Raw genomic sequence first — 22,665 nt, 5'->3', positions numbered from 1 at the left:
GATGTTCAGAAAATATCTTCTGGATATTGCAAAAATCCTGGAAAATTATAATTAGTTATTGTATGGATTACATTTCCTCTACTATGCTGCTTATTAATTTTTTGAGTGTAATTGACAATTTAATGTGAAATTTTTAGAGTACACAGTATGAGGATTTAATATATATATATATATATATATATATATATATATATATATATATATATATTGTGAAAAGAGTCCCCTCATTGGGTTAACATCCATCACCCTACATATTTTATACACTCACACACTTTTTTTTAGATGCTGCGTAATAGTCCATTGTGTGTGTGTGTGTGTGTATATATATATATGTTCTTTACCCACTTATCTGTAGGCACTTAAATTTTTTTTTTCATACTTTGTATATTGTAAGCCATTCTGCTATAAACATGAGAGTTCAGGTTATTCTTTCAGATTATTTTGTTTCCTTTGCCTATATATCCAAAAGTGGGATTACTGGTAGTTCTATTGTTTTGAAAGATTTTATTTATGATAGACAGAGAGCATGTGCACAAAGGGTGGCAGAGGAAAGGGAGAAGCAGACTTCCCACTGAGCAGGGAGCCCAATGCAGGGCTCATTCCAGGACCCTGGGATCATGACCAGAACCAAAGGCAGACACTTAACCAAATGAGCCACCTAGGTGCCCCAGGTAGTTCTAGTTTTAATTTCTTGAGGAGCCTCTATGCTGTTTGCCATAGTGGCTGTACCAGTTAACATTTACACCAACAGGGTGAATGTCTTTTCCCATTTAGTAGGTGGCCTTTTTATTTTGTTAATGGTTTCCTTTGTTGTGTAGAACTTTAAAAAAAGTTTGATGTAGTTCCATTAATTGTTGCTTTTATCCCTAAATCTAAAAATGTATTTATTATCAAGATCAATGTCAAGGAGCTTATTCTTTGTTTTCTTCTAGGAGATTCATTCATGGTTTTAGGTTTCATGTTCAAAGATTTGATCCATTTTGCGTTGATTTTTGTGCAAAGTTGAAGATAGAGGTCCATTTACATTCTTTTTCTTTTTTTTTTTAAAGATTTTATTTATTTATTCATGAGAGACACAGAGAGAGTGAGGCAGAGACATAGGCAGAGGGAGAAGCAGATTCCATGCAGGAAGCCAGATGTGGGACTCAATCCTGAGACTCTGGGGTCATGCCCTGAGCTTTGGCTCAATGCTGAGCCACCCAGGCATCCCATTTGCATTCTATTTCAGGTGTATATTCAGTTATCTAAAACCATCTATTGAAGGGACAATCTTCCCCCTTATATATTCTTGGCTGTCTTGTCAAAAATTAATTGAACAAATCTCTGTGAGTTTATTTCTAGGTTCTCTATTCTCTTCCACTGATCTGTATGTTTAATTTTTTTTTTAATGTCAATGCCATATTGTGTTGATTACTGTAGATCTGTAGTATAGTTTGAAGTCGGGACTTATGATGCCTTCACCTTTGTTCTTCTTTCTCAAGACTGCTTGTCAAGATACCACAAAAAAAAGAGATCTACAATCCAATATTTCTCATGAATATAGATGCAAAAGTCAACAAAACCTTAGCAAACCAAATCCAACAAAAAATCCATTAAAAAAATTATACACCAGGGCACCTGAGTGGCTCAGTTGTTTAACTGTTTGACTCAGGTCACAATCTTATGGGTTGTGAGATCAAGCCCCACACTGGAGTCTGTGCTCAGCCGGGAGTCTGTGTGAAGATTCTCTTCCTCTGTGCCTCCCCACATACATGTTCTCTCTCTAAAAATTAAAAAAAAAAGTCATACACCATGACCATGACCAAATGGGATTTATTCCCAGGATACAAGGTGGTTCAACATTTCCAAAACAGTCAAATGAAATATGTCACAGGAGTACAGAAAGGATAAAAACCCTATTTCATTAGATGCAGAAAAAGCATTTGACAAAGTACAACACTCATTCATAATAAAAATCTGTGAAGTAGGTCTAAAAGGAACATACTTCAACATAATAAAGGCCTATATGAAAAACCCACAGCCAATATACTCAATGAGAAAAAACAGAACCTTTCCACTCAGGTGAGGAACCAGTCAAGGATATCCACTCTTACCACTTTTATTTGATATAGTACTAAAAGTCCTAACCACAGCAATTAAGCCACATAAAGAAGTAAAAGGCATCTAAGTTGGTAAGGAAGAAGTAGAAATTTTAGGATTCACATATGCATGATACTATATATAGAAAACCCTAAAGACTCCACAATAAAAAAAAATTATCACTAGAATTGATAAATTCAGTAAAGCTGCAGGATACAAAATCAAAGTATAGGAATCCGCGGAATCCGTTGAATTTGTATACTCTAATAATGAAGCACAGAAAGAGAAATCAAGAAAATAATCCCACTTACAATTATGCCAAACACAATAGGATACCTAGGAATAAGCATAATTAAAGAGATGAAAGACCTGTACTCTGAATATGATAAAATACTGATGAAAGAAATTCAAGACAATGTTAAGAAATGGAAAGATACTCCCTGCTCATGGATTGTGTGAATAAATATTGAAAATGTCTACACACACACACACACACACACACACACAAAGAAAATGTCTACACTACCCAAAGCAATCTACAGATTTAATGCAATCTCTAACAAAATACCAAGAGTATTTTCTACAGGACTAGAATCCTAAAATTTGTATATAACTATAAAAAGAACTCAAATAGCCAAAGCAATCTTGAAAAAGAAATACTGGAGGTATCACAATTCCAGACATCAAGTTATGTTCAAAGCTGTAGTAATCAAAACAGTATGGTACTGGCATAAATACAGATACATAGATCAATTTTTTGCTCTTTGTTGATTTGTTTCTTAGATTTCACATATGAATGAAGTCCTATGGTATTTGTCTTTCTTTGACTGACTTATTTCCCTTAGGATAATAATCTCTAGAGTTCCATCCATGTCATTGCAAATGGCAAGACTTCTTTATAATGGCTGAATAATATTTCATTGTATTTTTCTATACATACATACATATATATATATACACACACACACACACACCACATCTTCTTTATCATTCATCAGTTGATGGACACTTGAGCTATTTCCATAATTTGGCTATTGTAGATAATCCTACCATATATATCAGAAAGCATGTAACCTTTTTGATTTGTATTTTTGCATCGTTTGGGCAAATACCTAGTAGTGTGATTCCTGGATGATAGAATAGGTTCTATTTTTAACTTTTTGAGGAACCTCCACACTGTTTTCCAGAGTGGCTGCACCAGTTTGCATTCCCACCAAAAGTGGAAGAGGGTTCCTCTTTCTCTGCATCCTCACCAACATCTGTTGTTTCCGGTGTTGTTGATTTTAGCTATTCTGAGATGTGAGGTGATTATTACATTGTGGTTTTAAGATGCATTTCCCTGATAATGCATGAGGTTGAGCATCTTTTCATGTCTGCTGCCTATCTGTACGTCTTCTTTGGAAAAATGTCTACTGATGCCCATTTTTAAAACAGATTATTTGTTTCTTGGCCTTTGAGTTTTAGAAATTATTTATATATTTTAGATACTAATCCTTTTATCAGTTATGTCATTTGTAAATATCTTCTCCAATTCTATAGGTTACCTTTTAATTTTGTTGATTGAAGACAGTCTCTACAACAGATGTAGTTGGGAAAACTGGACACCTACATGCAGAAGAACGAAACTGGACCACTTTCCTATACCATATACAAAAATAAACTCAAAATAGATGAAAGACCAAAATGTGAACCTGAAATCATAAAAGTCCTTGAAGAGGACACAAGTAGTAACTTTCTGACATCAGCCATGGCAACATTTTTCTAGATACATCTCCTGAGGCAAGGAAAATAAAAAGCAAAAATTAACTGCTGGAACTATATCAAAATAAAAATGTTCACAGAGTGAAGGAAACAATCAACAAAACTAAGAGGAAACCTACAGAATGGAAGAAGATATTTGCAAATGACATATATGATAATGGCTTAGTACCTAAAGAATTAAGAGAAAGAAGTTGTAAAGAACTTATCAAACTCAACACCCAATAAAAGAGTAATCCAACTGAAAAATGAGAAGACATGAATAGACATTTTTCCAAGAAGACATACAGATGGCCAACAAACATGAAAAGATCCTCAACATCATTCATCACTAGGGAAATACATATCAAAACTACAATAGGATACCACCTCATACCAGTCAAAATGGCTAAAATTAACAACTGGAAAACAACTGGAAACAGGTATTGGCAAGCTGTGGACAAAAGGGAACCCTCTTTCACTGTGCATAGAAATGCAAACTGGTGCAGCCACTGTAGAAAACAGTATGGAGGTTCCTCAAGAAGTTAAAAATAGAACTATTCTATAATCCAACAATTGTTCTACGTATTTATCTGAAGGATACAAAAATGCTAATTCAAAAAAATACATGCCCACCAACATTTATAGCAGCTTATCTACAATAGCCGCATTATGGAAGTAGCCCAAGTGTCCACTGACTGATGAATAAAGAAGAGGTATATATGTATATACATATATAATGGAATATTACCCAACCATAAAAAAGAATGAAATCTTGCCATTTGCAATGACATGGATGGAGCTAGAGAGTATTATGCTAAGTGAGATAAGTCAGAGTAAGACAAATACTGTATGATTTCACTCACGTGCAATTTAAGAAACAAAACAGATGAACATATGGGGAAAAAACAGAGAGGGAAGCAAACCATTAAAAGACTCTGAACAACAGTGAACAAACTGAAGGTTTGCTTGTTTGATTTCTGTGAAAAATGGTATTGCAATTTTGATAGGGATTATATCGAGTCTGTACATGGCTTTGGGTAGTACAGACATTTTAACAATATATATTGTTCTAATCCATAAACACAACGTACTTTTCCCATTTACTTGTGCCCTCTTCAATTTCTTTCATTAGTGTCTTATAGTTTTCACTGTACAGCCTTTAACTTCCTTCATTAAATTTATTCCTAAGTATTTTGGTGGTTTGGATGCTACTGCATACGGGATTTACTTAAAATCTGTTTCTGATGGTTCATTTTTTTTAAAAGATTTTATTTATTCATTCATGAGAGACAGAGAGAGGAGAGAGAGGCAGAGACACAGGTGGAGGGAGAAGCAGGCTCCATGCAGGGAGCCTGACGTGGGACTTGATCCCAGGTCTCCAGGATAACGCCCTGGGCTGAAGGCAGGTGCTAAACCACTGAGCCACCCAGGGATCCCTGGTTCATTGTTAATATATAGAAATATAATGGAGTTTCATATATAGATTTATATTCTGCAACTACTGAATTCATTTATTAACTCTAGTAGTGTTTCTGTTGAAGTTTACAGGCTTTTCTACATATTATATCATGTGATCTGCAAACAGAGGTAATTTTACTTCTTTCTTTTTGATTTGTAGATCTTTTATTTCGTTTTCTTACCTAACTCCTCTGGCTAGGATTTCCAGTACTATGTTGAGTAAAGTGTTGAGAGTGGGCATCCTTGTCTATTGTTCCTTATCATAGAGGATCTGCTTTTAGTATTTCACTCTTGAGTATGATACAAGCTATGGCTTGTCACATACAGCCCTTACAATGCTGAGGTACATCCTCTCTCTACCTAATTTTCTGAGACTTATCATAAAAGGGTGTTAAATATTGTCAAATGCTTTTCTGAGTTTACTAAGATAATCATATACATTTTTTATACTTCATTTTGATCATGTGGTACATCACATTTATTGATTTGCAGATGTTAAATCCATCCTTGCATCTCTGGAATGAATTCCATCTGATCATGGAGTATGATCTTTTCATTGATTGTATTTCTGTTGTATCAGTTGTAATGTGTTTCATTTCTTCTAAGATTTTATTTATTTATTCATAAGAGACACAGAGAAAAAGGCAGAGACACAGGCAGTGGGAGAAGCAGGCTCATGCAAGGAGCACAATGTGGGACTTGATCCCGGGACTCCAGGATCACACCCTGGGCTGAAGGCAGGCGCCAAACCGCTGAGGCACCCAGGGATCCCCAACTGTCTGTTTAATTTCTAATTTTGAGTCCTCTTTTTTTCTTAAGTCTATTTTATCTTTTTGAAAATTGAGCTCTTCGCTTCATTGATCTTTTCTATTGTCCTTTTTAGACTATTTATTTCTACTCTGACCTTCATTATTTCCTCTTTTCTTCTAATTTGCAGTTTTGTATATCCTTTTCTTTCTAATACCTTGAAGTATAAAATTAAGTTGTTTATTTGAGATCCTACTTTTTACTTAATGTAGGTATTTATTGCTATAAACTTCCCTCTTAGAATTGTTTTTCATGCATCCCATAAGTTTTGGTACATTGTATTTCCATTTTCATTTTCTCAAGATTTGTTTTTATTTATCTTTTGAAGGATATTTAGGGTACTTCTAGTTTCTATGCTTTATTTTCATAATGAAAAATTATCTATGTTGGTAAATACCATCATGATAATAATATAAAAATACAGTTTTATAGATCTTTCATAGTTTGGAATCAATCCAGAAGGAAAATTCCTAATATTCAAAAAGATTATTCTACTGTCATTATTAAGATTTAATACTAGTAAGATATAAGTTTGGATTCATTTGAAAAACAAAAAGTAATTCATTGTATTAAAAAAAAACAACTGCAGGTTAACATTCAAATACTGCTTGTTGAATATCACTTCATTCTGTGTCACGTCCTATATAATTTTTTGTTTGTGCAACTGATGATATGTGAGCAAGCCAAAATACATTTATCTGAAGAAATTATAACTCCTTTCCAATTTCACCTATTTACAGCATGCTTATAAATATTAGACTTATTTTTTTCAATTATTCTATATTATTAAATTTGATAGTCATCAGAAATACAAATTTTGAAAGTTCTGATTAGACATTTTGTAATGTGAATAAGCTACATTTCTATAAGAGAGCACATGACACACATAGTTATTTCTAAAACAATTTTGACTGCTTTAAGTGATTATGTCCAAGACAAAAATAATAGTGAATTATTATTTTGCAGTTTTCCAATTGCTATGCAGGGGTATTTTAAGATGACCCAAAAATACTATTTTCTCATTTTTAAAAGAGAAAAATAGGACACATTAAATAAAAGTTAATAAACTGTTAGCTGCTTGACTTCAAAATTTATTCATAAATCTGTCCTTAGCATTTGGGCATAACTAATTTTTTTGGGGGGTTAGTTATGAATAAAAAAAAAAACCAATGATTATCCTGGGAATTATGTTAATTATTTTAGAAATGAAGAGCTAGAAGAGACACTACTATATACATCGTTTCCAAGCTTGTTTTCTAAGCACATTAATCTTTTGGAGGGAGTAAACTAAACAAAATCTGAGTATGAAGTTCATGAAACATAATTCTGCTTTATAAATTTTAATGGGGATCCCTGAGTGGCACAGCGGTTTGGCGCCTGCCTTTGGCCCAGGGCGCGATCCTGGAGACCCAGGATCGAATCCCATATCGGGCTCCCGGTGCATGGAGCCTGCTTCTCCCTCTGCCTGTGTCTCTGCCTCTCTCTCTCTCTCTCTGTGACTATCATAAATAAATAAATTGAAAAAAAATTAAAAAAAAATTTTTAATGTATTTTATTATAAATCATCAATTGGAAAGGTGGAACTTAATTTTTTTTGTTTTGTTTTGGGGAACAGTTTTTTACAAACACAAAATTTATAAAACTTGGACTATGTATCAGTGTAGTTAGCCTCAATATTCTGTTTAATTTTGTACTTTGGATGGTTATACAGGTTTGTAAAAATTCTGATTCATGCAAAAAATGGTGTAAATGATAAAATTTTTATTTTAAGTTGCCTACTTCATAAACAGATCACTCATTAATAGAAAAGTGAGATAGCAGTAGGACAGTATTCTGAGATCTGTAAAAAATTAATATGATGATGTATAAATGCATACATTTTTAGTACATGTCAGGCATTTTGTATTTTAAGCTGAAAAGTTTAAAACACATTTTAAAATGAATGCAGAATCAAATTCGTTTAAAAGTCCTGAAGGACTATGAAAAACTCTTCAACTTCAGTCAACACAAACACATTTTGAAAAGCACTGTACTAAAGAGTTAGTATCAAAGTCATGTCCCAATTAATGTACTTAATTCATTTCTGGAAATCAATGTTTGGTCAAAAAATGCAAAATGGAGGGGCCCTGGGTGGCTTAGTCAATTAAACATCTGCCTTTGGCTCCAGTCATGAACCCGAGGTCCTGAGATCAAGCCCTGCATTGGGATCCTTACTCAGTGGGCAGTCTGCTTTTTCCTTTGTCCCTCCCTCTGCTCGTGCTCTCCTTTGCTCTCTCAAATAAATAAATAAAATCTTAAAAAAACAAAAGCAAAATGGAGACCTACACTTCCTAGTACTTGCAAGAGAAAAAAATGATCGTTTATTACATGTCAATCTCAAATAATTTTCTGAAGAAGTGGCTAAAACATAATAATAATGCCTATATATAAGCGATAATCACTCACGTAAGATAAAAAGAACTTAAAATAATGCTTCCATATCACCAAATAACTGTGTTTTTAAAGATTTTATTTTAGAAAGAGACATAAGAGAGCATGCACACACCAGTAGGGGGAGGAAAGAGGGAGAGGGAAAAACTCCACACCTAATCTGATTTTTCTCTAAATAAACATCAATGAAAAGAAGCTTACAGAGGGACAATGTTTAATATGGTAGCACTGGCCAGATATACCTACTGAGAACTTGAAATGTGGACAATCCAAATTGAGATGTGCAATAAATAAAAATATATACACCAGATTTCAAAAGACTCAGTATGAAAAAATGTTTCTATAGTTTTTTTATTGTTTACATATTAAAATGATAATATTCTGTATACCCTGGATTAAATTAAAAAATACATTGTGAAATTAATTTCATTGATATCTTATTACTTTTATGATATGGTACTAGAATTTTTAAGATTACATATGTGGCATACATTAGATTTCTTTTAGGTAGGTCTGCTGTTAGAGTAGCTTGTATATTCTAGAATACTTGAATATTAAAAACAATAGTTGGACAACAATAATTAAAGAAATGTTCAGTAAAACCCCGAAAATAAGTGAGGGCTGAAAATATTCAACCCTGCAAAACAAGTATTCTTGATATTTTGAAAATTAATGAAATGATCTTGTCAAGTTCTGAGAGTAAAAATCTACCCTAGTCTGAGATGCAGACTGGTTCCATCTGGTGGTAGTTGCTTTTTGGGCTTAAATATATATAGGTATAGGCCTGTGTTGGCTGGGATTTCTAGGATGAATGTAATAGCAGATAATAATGTGAGGACCTTCCCTTTCTCTAACAGCTACCCCTCCATCCCTGCAGTACACTCCGTTTCTCTATTATTCCTGCCTTTCTTCCGATGTCTCTGTAATCCCCAGAAGAACCTGTACCAGCCTTCATGTGAGACATGGAATTTGCATAGAATGGGAACCAATCACTTTATTCCTTAATTCCTGACTGCATTATTGTGAGGTTTTATTGCTTTTATAGTTTATCATAAATGCCAGTGCTTCCCCATAAGGGAGATTATTTCCACTGTATATAGGAGAAGACATAATATTTTGATAAGAATAATTCTATAAATAAAGTTAGCTCATTTCTATGGCAAACAGCCCACCTAACTAGGACTTTTCTGCGTACACTGAACCATTAAGAAATTTTCAGGATGATGATACTTTGTTAAAGTAAAATGATGGAGACACACAACAGGGCTCTTGGTCTTGATTATGAAAAGAATGATTCATGCCTGAATATTTTTATAAAGACTCATAGTGTAATATTTTCTACTTGATATTCCAGACATCTCAAAACCTTACAACCTACAAAATTCCCCTACTTTTTAACATGAATGTATTCTCTCAGTAATCAAGTATATAACTCATGGAGTGGTCTAAATTCACTACTTAGTGGTGCAGTTCATTTTAAGATGATGAAAGCTCTAATGCTGATAGCAGATAATCTTTATACTTGCATGTTCTTTTTGAAGGCCACCTGTAAATCACGAATTTCGACATTCTGTCTTACTCATGACAGGTGATTTATTGTGAAACCACAAACTTAGATAAGAAATCATATGAATTCGCTGGAGTATTGTATCTCAGTGGAATTCCACAAAGAATGGAAAACAACTGCTTCCTATAATTTAGAAAAGCTGAATATCATTACATTGACCTGAACACTGAGCAGATTTTGAAATACCTCATTTTGGTAAGTCTCATCATAGTGGAGTTTCAGTTTAAACTAAATAGTTAAGCTAGAACCAAACTTGAAACTTATCTTGAAGGGCCTTGGTTATATGGAATTCAAACACTGAAATCAAATATAAATTGGAGGGGCTTGTGGGTGTATGTGTATGAGTGTGTTGGGGGTAGTGGTGAGAAGTAACAGTTGAAAACAAAACCATTTTCCAGAGCAAAACTGAATATTACTCAACTACATTCAATATGAAATCATCACTAAGAATGTGATATTGGAGTTGGATAATAAAGATAAGTTCACCAGGCAGAAAAAGTGAAACACTTCCAGTATTCACATTTATACGTGCATTTCCTTTTTTTCTAAATTGTAGTAAAATATACTTAATATAAAATTTACCATTTTCAAAATGGTACTGTTCTGTGACATTAAGTACATTCACATTGTTTTAAACCAAAACAACCATCCATCACCAGAATTATTCATCATCCCAACTAAAATTCTGTAACCATTAAATAACAACTTCTCATTCCCTCCTCCCCCAGCCACTAGTAACCATCATTCCATTTACTATGTCTATGAATTTCACTACTATAGGTATACCTCATATAAGTGAAAACATATAGTAATTGTCTTTTGTGACTACCTTCTTTCACTTAGTATACTGTCCTAAAGGTTCATCCATGTTGTACATGTTTCAGAATTTTCTTTCTTTTTAAGGCTAGTATTCTATTGTGTATGTATATGTATATAAATGTGTGCATTTATCCATTTTGTTTAAGCATTTAGCCATCAAGGGACACTTAGGTTGCTTCTACACTTTGGCTACTGTGAATAATGTTGCTATGAACATGAGTGTAAAAATATCTCAAGTCGTTGCTTTCAGTTACTTTGGGAAAACAGAGCTATCCTATGACCCAGCAATTGCACTTCTAGGTATTTGTTCAAAGAATACAACATAGTGATATGAAGGGACACATGTACCCCATTGTTTATATAGCAGCAGTGCCCACAACAGCCACGTACGGAAAGAGCCGAGACGTCCATTGACAGATGAATGAAGAAATACTACAAATATACAACAGAATATTAATCATCAAAAAGAATGAAATCTTGTGATTTGCAACAATGTGGATGGAACTAGAGTGTTATGTTAAGCAAAATAAGTCAGTCAGAGAAAGATAAATGCCATGATTTCACTCACATGTAGGATTTAAGAAACAAAACAGATGAACATAGGGGAAGGAAAGGAAAAATAAATTGAGATGACAATAGAGAGAGAGGCAAACCATAAGAGACGCTTAATTCTAGGAAATAAACTTAAGGGTGCTGGAGAGCAGGTGGGTGGGAGGAAGGGGTAATTTACAGGTGATCAGCATTAAGGAAGGCACTTGATGTAATGAACCCTGGGTGTTATATGCAAATAATGAATCACTAAATTCTATCCCTGAAAGAAATAACATAGTATATGTTAACTAAATTGAAGTTAATAAAGAATTAAAAAAATTACTTTGGGGATATATTCAGAAGTACAATTGCTGGAACATATGGTAATTTTTTTGGGGGAGGGGTTATTCTTTTTTTTTTTCACTTTTTGAGGGGGGATCCCTGGGTGGCTCAGTGGTTTAGCACCTGCCTTTGGCCCAGGGCACGATCCTGGAGTTCCGGGATCGAGTCCCATGTCGGGCTCCTGGCATGGAGCCTGCCTCTCCCACTGCCTGTGTCTCTGCCTCTCTCTCTCTCTATGTCTATCATAAATAAATAAAATCATTAAAAAAAAACTTTTTGAGGAATTGCTTGCCATAGGTGGCTATGCCATTTTACATTCTCTCAGATGGTCCACAGAGTTCCTTTACATGTTTGCTAACACTTTTCTTTTGATTTGATAGTAGCTATCCTAACAGGAATACAGTAGTATCTCATTGTGATTTTGATTTGTATTTCCTTAATGATCAGTGATGTTGAGCATCTTTTCATATGCTTATGAGCCATTTGTGTTATCTTCTTTGGAAAATAATCTATCCAAGTACTTTGTCCATTTTTTAATGTTTTGGTTTTTTAATTGTTGAAGTGTCATCCTTTATATATTCTGGATCTTAATCCATCATCAAATATGTGAATTACAGATATTTTCTTTCATTTTATGGGTTACTTTTTCACTCTGTTGATAATGTTCTTTGATGCACAAAATTTTTTAATTTTGATGAAACTCAGCTATCTAACACTTCTTTTGTTTCCTGTATTTTAGGTGTTATATCCAAAAAATCATTGCCAAATCCAGTGTCATGAAGTTTTTCCCCTTATGTTTCTTCTAAGAGTTTTATATTTTAGCTCTAATATTTAAGGTCTTTGATCCATTTTAAGATAATTACTATATATGGTGTGAGATAAAGGTTCAAATTCTTTTTTTTTTCTCATGTCTAAGTCCAGGTTTCCAAATGCCAATTGTTGAAGAGTGTCCTCTCTTCATTTGAATGATCATAGCAAGTTGTTGAAAATCATTAAATCATAATATGGAAGGGTTTATTTCTGGCTCTCCATTCTATTCTATTGGTCTTTATATCTTTCTTTCTGTCAATACTGCACTGTTTTTGATTACCATGGATTTATAGTTAAGTTTTGAAATCATGAAGTGTGAGGCCTCCAACTTTGTTCTTTTTCATGATTATTTTGGCTATCTGGGGTTCTTTCAGATTCCCTATGAATTTTAGAATAGGTTTCTATTTTTTTGCAAAACAACAAAAAAGTCATTTAGGAATGTTCTGGAAACTGCACTGAATCTGTAGGTTGCTACAGGCAGAACTGATTCCTATAGGTTCATTGGGCCTCTTGGATCTTGTGTTTATTTCTATCTCTAGGTTTGGGGTATCTGGGTGGCTTAGCTGGTTGGGTGTCTTGACTCTTGGTTTCAGCTCAAGTTATGATTTCAGGGTTTTGAGATTAGGCCCCACATTGGGTTCTGTGCTTGGTATGGGGTCTGTTTGGGATTCTTTTCCTTTCTGTTCCTTCTCTTGCTCATTCTCTTGCTAAAATAAATAATAAATGGATAAAACCTCAAAAAAATATTTTTTGAAAGTCACTGCATCACCACAGGGATGCCTGTGGAACATGGCAGACAGCAAGAGGTCAAGCCACTGCTTGTCTCTCCACGATGGAATGGGTGCTGGCTCAGTAATGATTAAAATGAGCCTTTAGTTGTCAGGCAGTGTGCTAGGCAATGTGTATATCAAAAAGATTAAGACCATCTGAGGGACTTATAGTCCAACAGATGAAATAGATACATATAATAATGGGTAATATGCTTTTTTTTTTTACAAATAAAATAGAGTATTGTATTATAAACCTCAATAGAGCTGTGCACAAAACAGTGAAGGGCTGGACAAGAGGGAAGAGTTCATATCAAATATGCGGAATGACATGCACAAGGGATCTTTATGAGTGGTAACAATGGGTGATGAATTCTGGTGATTGTTATACAACTCTATAAATATACAAAAAATCATGAAATTGCACAATTAAATGAGTGAATTTTATGGCATGAAAATTGTACCTCAGTAAATCTGTTCTTAAAAAATAAACATAGTAGTTGAGTACAGGAACAGAACACTAAGTTGAATGTGATCCAAATATTATGATCAGGTGATTGTTGGAAAATAAAGAATAAGCTTATTTTAAAAATCTGCTGATGTGTCAAGAAATTTCTGTGATACCAGATTATATTATGGCACAAGGCAGAGTGAGTTTAAAATGAATGTCTTTGTCATTTACCAACAGTATAAAATAAAAAAGATATGTAAATTTAAAAATTGATGAAACTTAGAAAAATATTTTATTTTCTAAAATTATCTTATTCTCACACAGGCATCTGAACTATAAAAAAGAGATGGACTTTGTATTAAAAATGTCAAACTCCGTCTTTAGTTTTTTACCATCAAAAAGAATGCTGCCAAATGTGAGGATGATGCAGGCTGGTAACTTGGCTTTCTGAAACAAAGGAGCCGACCATATGTACAAGGACTGTAGCATGCTTTTCCAACTAAGAAAAAGTTAACTATAAATGATAAGAGGTTTTTAAAAAGTTGTTGAAAGTGTAGTGGGATCAAATAAGGTTTCCAAAAGATCTACTGAGAAATTTTTAATGGGCAACTTAAAATAACTTCTTTTAGTATTATTGACCTGGCTAAATTTTCCTCACCCCTGAAAATGTATGTATGCTAAAATGTACACATACAAAATGCTTAATTAAATCCAGACAACTATTGTCTAAAATGTCTAGGCACTATATTAGCTACTGCATACATAGTATGCTTCATTTAGAAACTATATGCATTATAGTATTTTCCTCTTTTGTCATTAACAAAAATCAAAAGGTTAGCAATTAATATAGATGGTATAAAATTCTAAATCATCAGCATGTTAGGAAAAATGAATTCCTTATAGCCCCGCTTCCATAATTCTTTGTGCCTCAGTGATTCTAAAATTGCTGTGGGACAAGTAGGATACTAACATTATAATCATGTTCTATCTGGTCACCAACTATCTGTTCAGCATATTCTGAAGTTAACGATAATGTAAAGCAAAGATAACAATATTTGTAAATTACATCATTTTCATCATCATCTTTATGGATATTAAAACTGTTAGGATAATAATTCCTTAAGTATTCTAAGTATCCATTTATATCAGCATTGAGAGATATGCTGCTTACATAGAAAGCAAATGTTTTGTTTTTAACTTGCCCTTTAAAGCTAAGAATTGGATAACAAATTCCTCCAGTTTCCTATACACTTGAGTTCAGAATACTTGAAATGGCTGAGAAAAACAGGTACTTACAGATTAAACATTGTGGGCTATGATTCAGATTCTTAATAAGTTACATTTCACAGACTATGAATATATTCTTTTCAAGTGTACATGGAACATTCTTCAGATAGACCACATATTAGGCCAAGAAAACAAGTCTCAAGAAATTAAAAAATATTGAAGTTATACCATGCATCTCTTGTAACCACAATGGTATGAAACTAAAAATCAACAAGAATAAAATCTGGAAAGAGTACAAATACATGGAAGTTAAATATCATGCTATTAAACAATGAATGGGTCAACCAAGAATTTTTTTTAAATAAAAAATTAAATGGAGAAAAAAGGAGATAACATAATGATACAAAATCTTTGGGATGCAACAAAAGCAATCCTAAGAGGTAAGTTTAGCTGGGACACCTTCACCCCGATGTTTATAGCAGCAATGTCCACAATAGCCAAACTGTGGAAGGAGCCTCAGTGTCCATAGAAAGATGAATGGATAAAGAAGATGTGGTTTATGTATACAATGGAATATTACTCAGCCATTAGAAACGACAAATACCCACCATTTGCTTCGACGTGGATAGAACTGGAGGGTATTATGCTGAGTGAAATAAGACAATCGGAGAAGGACAAATATTATATGGTCTCATTCATTTGGGGAATATAAAAAATAGTGAAAGGGAATAAAGGGGAAAGGAGAAAAAAATGAGTGGAAATATCATAAAGGGAGACAGAACATGAGAGATTCCTAACTCTGGGAAACGAACTAGGGGTGGTGGAAGGGGAGGTGGGTGGGGGTGACTGGGTGACGGGCACTGAGGGGGGCACTTGATGGGATGAGCACTGGGTGTTATTCTATATGTTGGCAAATTGAACACCAATAAAAATAAATTTATTAAAAAATAAGAGGTAAGTTTATATAGTAATACCGCCCTATCTCCTAAAGCTGGAATAATCTCAAATAAACAACCTAACTTTATACCTAAAGGAGCTAGAGAAAGAACAGCAAACTAAGTCCAAAACAAGCTGAAGGAAGGATATAACAAAGATTACAGCAGAAATAAATGATACAGAAACTAAAAAAACAACAGAACAGATCAATGAAACAAGGAGTTGGTTTTCTGAAAAGATCAAAGAATTGATAAAATTCTAGCCAAAATTATTGAGAGAGAGAGAAAGAGAGAGAGAATGAATGAAAGAACTCAAATAAACAAAACCAGAAGTGTAAGAGGAAAAATAACAACCAACATCACAGAAATACAAACAACTGTAAGAGAGTATTATGAAAACCTCTATGTTAACATACCAAACAACATAGAAGAAATGGATAAATTCCTAGACACATATTACCTGCCAGAACTAAAGCAGGAAGAAATAGAAAATTTGAAAAGATCTATCACCAGCAATGTAACTCAATCAGTAATCAATACTCCCAATAATCAAAAGTCCAGGATCATATGGCTTCACTGATGAATTCCACCAAATATTAAAGAGTGAATACCTATCCTTCCCAAAAACTATAAGAAGAAAGAAAACTTCTATATTCATTCTATGAGGGTAGCATTACTCTGTTACCAAAACCAGATAAAGACACAGTAAAAAAAGAGAACTATAGTCCAATATCTCTGATGAACACACATGCAAAAATCATCAATAAAATACTGGCAAACTGCATCCAACAATACATTAAAAAAATCATTCACCACTGTCAAGTGGGATTTCATGCAGGGATGAAAGGTGGTTAATTACTGGCAAATCAATGGACTACATCACATCAGTAAGAGAAAGGATAAGAATCTTAAAATATCTGCAGAAAAAGCATTTGATAAAGTGCAAGATCAATTCATGATAAAAGCCCTCAACAAAGTAGGGCTAGAGGGAATATACTTCCACATAATAAAGGCCTCATATGAAAACCCACAGTCAACATCATCCTAAATGGGGAAAATCTGAGAGCTTTTCTCTTAATGTCAAGAACAAGAAAAGGATATCCACTCTCTCTGCTTTTATTTAACATAGAACTGAAAGTCCTATCTACAATAATCGGAAACAAAAAGAAATAAAAGGCATTCAATTTGGGAAGGAAGAAGTAAAACTTTTGCTATTTGCAGATGATACCATATTTTAGATAGAAAACCCAAAAGACTACACCAAAAAAACCTCTAGAATTGATAAATGAATTCGGTAAATACATAGGATACAAAATCAATGTACAGAACTCTGTTGCATTTCTGTGCACCAATAATGAAGTAGTAGAAAGTGAAATTAAGAAAATACTCCCTTTTCCAAGGCACAAAAATAATGAGATAAGTAGGAATAAACTTAGCCAAAGAGGCTAAGACTTGTATTCTGAAAACTATAAAACACTGATGAAAGAAATTCAAGATGGTCTGAAGAAATGGAAAGACATTCCAGGCTTACGGATCGGAAGAACAGATATTGTTAGAATGTCCATACTACCCAAAGCAAACTACACATTTAATGCAATCCCATCAAAATACCAACAGCATTTTTCACAGAAATACAAAAAACAATACTAAAATTTGTATGGAATCATGAAGACTGCAGATAGCCAGAGCAACCTTGAAAAAGAACAAGAAAAAGCTGGAGGTATCACAATTCTGGACTTCAAGTTATATTACAAAGCTGTAGTGATCTAAACAGTATGGTACTGACACAAAAAGATACCGAGATCAGTGGAACAGAAAATCCCAGAAATAAACTTATAATTATATGATCAGTTAATATTCAACAAAGCAGAAAAGAATGTGTGTTGGGAAAAAGACAGCCTTTTCAACAAATGCTGTTGAGAAAACGGACAGCAACATGTAAAGGAAGAAAACTGGATGACTTTTCTTTTTCACACCATACACAAAAATAAACTCAAAATGGATTAGGAACCTAACTGTGAGATCTGACGCCATTAAAGTACTAGGAATGAACACAGGCAGTCATTTCTCTGACACTGGCAGTAGCAACATCTATCTAGATATGTCTTCTGAGGCAAGAGAAACAAAAGCAAAAATAAACTATTGGGGCAACATCAAAGGAAAAGAAATAGCCAAGAAAACAAAACAACCACCTACTGAATGGGCAAGATGTTTGCAAATGACATTTCTAATAATGGTTAGTATCTAAAATATATTAAGACTTTATAGAACTCAACACTCAAAAAACAAAAATCCAATTAAAAAATGGGCTGGATGCGAAGAGCTCCCGGCATGGAGCCTGCTTCTCCCTTTGCCTCTCTCTCTCTTTCTATCATGAATAAATAAATAAATAAATCTTAAAAAAAAAATGGGCTGGAGACATAAACAGACATTTCTCCAAAAAAGACATTCAGATGGTCAACACAGACACATGAAAAGATGCTCAACATCACTCATCATCAGTGAAATGCAAATCAAAATCATAATGAGACATTACCTCACACCTGTCAGACTGGCTAAAAAACACAAGAAGCAAGTGTTAGTGAGGATGTGTAGTAAAAGAACCCTTGTGCCCTGCTGGCGGGAATGCAAACTGTAGTAGTAACTGTGGAAAACAGTATGAGGTTTCTCAAAAAATTAAAAATAGAACTACTCTATAATCCAGTAATCATACTACTGGGTATTTACCACAAAAAATACTAATTCAAAGGGATACATGCACCCCCCCTATGTTTATTGCAACATTATTTACAACAGCCAAATTATTGAAGCCGTCCAAGTGTCCACTGAAAGATGAATGGATAAAGATGGGATGTGTGTGTGTATACAATTCTATATATATGTCTGTATAGAATTGTATACACACACACACACACTGATATTATTCAGCCCTAAAAAAGAATGAAAACTTGCCATTTGCAACAATGTGGATGGACCTTGAGCATACAATGCTAAGTGAAATAAGCCAGTCAGAGAAAGACTTGGGTGGAATTTAAGAAATGAAACAAATGAACAAAGGAAAAAAAAAAAAAAGAGAGAGACAAACCAAAACAGACTCTTAACTATACAGAACAAGAAAATGCTTACTAGAGGGCAGGTGGGTGGGGGGATGGATAAAATAGGTGAAGGGGATTAAGAAAACACTTATCTTGATGAGCACTGAGTAAAAAAGGGAACTGCTGAATCACTGTATTATGCACCTGAAACTAATATAAGACTATATGTTAATTACACTGGAATCAAAATTAAAAGAGAAAATACTTTTTAAATTACTCAAAAATAATTAAAAAAATAAAAACTGAAATAAAAAATGAAATTACTTTTGGACATCTTAGATCAAAGTATGATATAAATGTCTTGATCCAAAATAATTTGCTTAAGTAAGACAGTTTTCCTTTGTCTACATATACTATTAAGAAACACCACCTTAGGGATCCCTGGGTGGCGTAGCGGTTTGGCGCCTGCCTTTGGCCCGGGGCGCGATCCTGGAGACCCGGGATCGAATCCCACGTCGGGCTCCCGGTGCATGGAGCCTGCTTCTCCCTCTGCCTGTGTCTCTGCCTCTCTCTCTCACTGTGTGCCTATCATAAATAAATAAAAATTAAAAAAAAAAAAAAAACACCACCTTAGGGAGATCCCTGGAGATAAATAAAATCTTAAAAAAAAAAAAAAGAAACACCATCTTAATTAATAACTTCATATATCTAAGTTCACTAGGGCTTTAGGATATTAAAGTTATTAACAGAATAATTCACTGTAAAAATGAGTTACTGTGATTTATCTTTTTGTGATGGAAATAAAATAATTTTAACTTCAAGGTAAAAAGTATTTAAAAAATAAGACAGAGAAGTACCCTTTTCTTTAGAATACAAGTTCAAAACATTCTTTTTTTTAAAAAAAATTATTTATTTATTCATGAGAGACACACAGAGAGAGGCAGGGACACAGACAGAGGGAGAAGCTGGCTCTATGCAGGGATCCTGATGTGGGACTTGATCCCAGGACTCCAGGATCACACCCTGGGCCAAAGGCAGGCTCTAAACCGCTGAGCCATCCTGGGATCCCTAGAATATAAGTTCAAATCTAAAAGGTAAGTATAGGGAATTACAATTTTTCTTCCTGGAGGACTCTAATGTTTACAAATAATAAAAAATAGGGAGTATTATAATAAAAGAGAAAATGATAAGGAAAACAAATTTAGGACAATAAATTGCATTCACAAGCTAAACGTGGCTCATCTAAATCAGTCTAAGTTACAAGAAAAACACGATTGAATGGAAATAAAACTACCCTTTTCATATGGCCATTTCCTACAGAGCAACATTTGAAACAACATTTTAACAAATTCTAGCTTTGTCACTAGACTGTAACTTTGGATTTCTTAATGAATGCTTCTTTCTTTTTTAAGATTTCATTTATTTATTCATGAGACACAAAGAGAGGCAGAGATACAGCAGAGGGAAAAGCAGGCTCCTCACAGGGAGCCCAATGTGGGACTCGATCCCAGGATCCCAGGATCATGCCCTGAGCTGAAGGCAGATGCCTAACCACTGAGATACCCAGGCATCCCTTAATGAATGGTTCTTGACTTCATTTTCTTCATATAAGAAATGAGAACACTGGGATTTCAGTGAGATACAGTGAGAACCAGGGAGAACTGGGAACTGTGGATTTTGAAATACACATTTCAAAAAAGATAAAAGTGAGGCTGCTTTGATCATCTGAAATAGGCATGATGCTTCTAGAATGTAGAACTGGGCCCCTGTTATTGTCCTTCTTTCTTCTTACTCAGATCACCTAGGGTGGTACCTAGATGTATTCCTAGGTTCTAGGAAGTTCTAGTGCTCTATGAAATCCAGCTAGAAAGCCAAAGGACTAAAAACTCATAAGTCTCTCCATTTTATAACATTCCACAGTTGCATAATTTGATTTTTTCTAAGCTTCTACAGTCCGTATCAAGTAGCTTCCCAAGCAAGTATACATTATCCTACAAATTTTGTAGAAGCATCTTCTTTTTCACTAACCATTGTCTAAACTATACAATGGTAGGCTGATCTTTTAGGAAACGCAATTCCTTGCACTATCGTTATTGTTCTTTCCATAGCCTTTTATGTAGACTTCATTGCCTATAAGCACTATACTCAGTAAAGGAAGATATAAAGGGACAAATGCAGACATGTATCATTTCCTTAAAGAGCTTACAGTAATGGAACATTCCTACAAATAACTATAATGAGGAGTAGAAGCTGATAGTATCATTAAATAAAGTAAAATGGATGTCTAAGGGCTGAGATTATTTCCAGTTAGGAGCTCAGCTACAAAGAATGGCAGGCTTTGAACACAAAAGATTGGTACAGATGTGGATTCTAGGCAGAGGTTGCTTCATGAATACCAGCATAAAGGCAGGTAGCCATGAGGCAAGTATGGGGATGTGTGCATAGTAGTTAACTTAGTTGAAATGTAGGCTAAGTAAAGACAAATATTGGAGAAAAAATAGATTACCGACAGAATGTAAAGAGCCTAAGTGAAGTTTTAGAGCAGGGGAGTGCTTCAAATAGGTTAAAGTAGTAGAGAGGCTGGAGACAGATGCACCTGCTAGGATACAAAAAGTCTGATTGCCTGAAATCAGACTGTAGCAGTAGGAAAGGAGAGGAAGGGTGCTGTTTGGAGTCGAATCTGCAGCAGTGAAAAAAGTGGCATGGGAGGAGTCAAAGATAATGTAGAGGCCAAAATCTAACCAGAGGCCAAATTCCCTAAGTAGGGAAATACTGGTACTGTTAACAGAAATTGAGAATATATGACAAAGTTCAGACAGATGATTAAGGCTAAGTTTATTTTTTTTAATATTTTATTTATTGATTCATGAGAGACATAGAGAGAGAGAGAAAGGGAGGGAGGGAGAGACATAGGAAGAGGGGGCATAACTCTGCCTCTTTCTGTGTCTCTCATGAATAAATAAAGATCTTAAATAAAAACTACTGTAACAAATTCACTACATCAAGAATTTAGATTTACAGAACAGATCCTCAGAGGTACATTTATCTGGTTTTTAAAATAACTTTTATAAAGGAATCTTCAAAATATTCTCTCCCGTAGTATGAATATATTTATACTTCATTTTTATTAATTTTCTCTAGAGGAGATTTAATTTTCTCTACAGAGGTAAGGATATGCCTTTTTTAAAAAAAAAAAAAAAGATTTTATTTATTTATTCATGAGAGACAGAGAAAGAGAGAGACAGAGACAGAGACACAGGCAGAGGGAGAAGCAGGCTCCATGCAGGGAGCCAGATGTGGGACTCGATCCCTGGACTCCAGGATCATGCCCCCAGGCCAAAGGCAGGCACTAAACCACCGAGCCACTGAGGGATCCCCAGGATATGCCTTTAATATCTCAGCAAGATTCTAAGTATATTATTTATGAAATTTTTCTAGGAAACTCACTTTTATTCATGACTTATCAGTCCAAAAGTGATCACTTTGGAGCATAGGCCATGAATTCTTTTTATTATCTTAACAAGTTTTCCTTGAAATGATATATTGTCTTTGAGTCTGATGATGTATATAAATATAGACATATCACATGTACTTGTAAATATTAGTCTCAAATTCAAAATCCCTAATTTAAAATAGTATCATACAATCTTACAGTTATTGGAAACAG

At 34.2% G+C, this 22,665-nt stretch overlaps 1 protein-coding gene across 12 annotated transcripts in view; it reads right to left on the bottom strand.

Moving 5' to 3' along the window:
• Positions 1 to 22,665, bottom strand: part of PSD3 (pleckstrin and Sec7 domain containing 3) — a 577,886-nt gene that overhangs the window by 177,430 nt on the left and 377,791 nt on the right. The window contains exon 1 of one of the 12 annotated variants that reach the window (XM_055334853.1): positions 19,429 to 19,516. The exons of the other annotated variants lie outside the window; for them this stretch is intronic. The gene's annotated coding sequence lies outside the window, so the exon portion shown is untranslated. Of the gene's footprint in view, positions 1 to 19,428; positions 19,517 to 22,665 lie in introns of those variants that run through there. 12 annotated transcript variants of the gene reach the window in all.

Source organism: Nyctereutes procyonoides, unplaced genomic scaffold (genome assembly GCF_905146905.1).
Source record: "Nyctereutes procyonoides isolate TBG_1078 unplaced genomic scaffold, NYPRO_anot_genome, whole genome shotgun sequence".
Classification (NCBI taxonomy): domain Eukaryota; kingdom Metazoa; phylum Chordata; class Mammalia; order Carnivora; family Canidae; genus Nyctereutes; species Nyctereutes procyonoides.
This window is presented reverse-complemented; position numbering and strand designations above follow the sequence as displayed.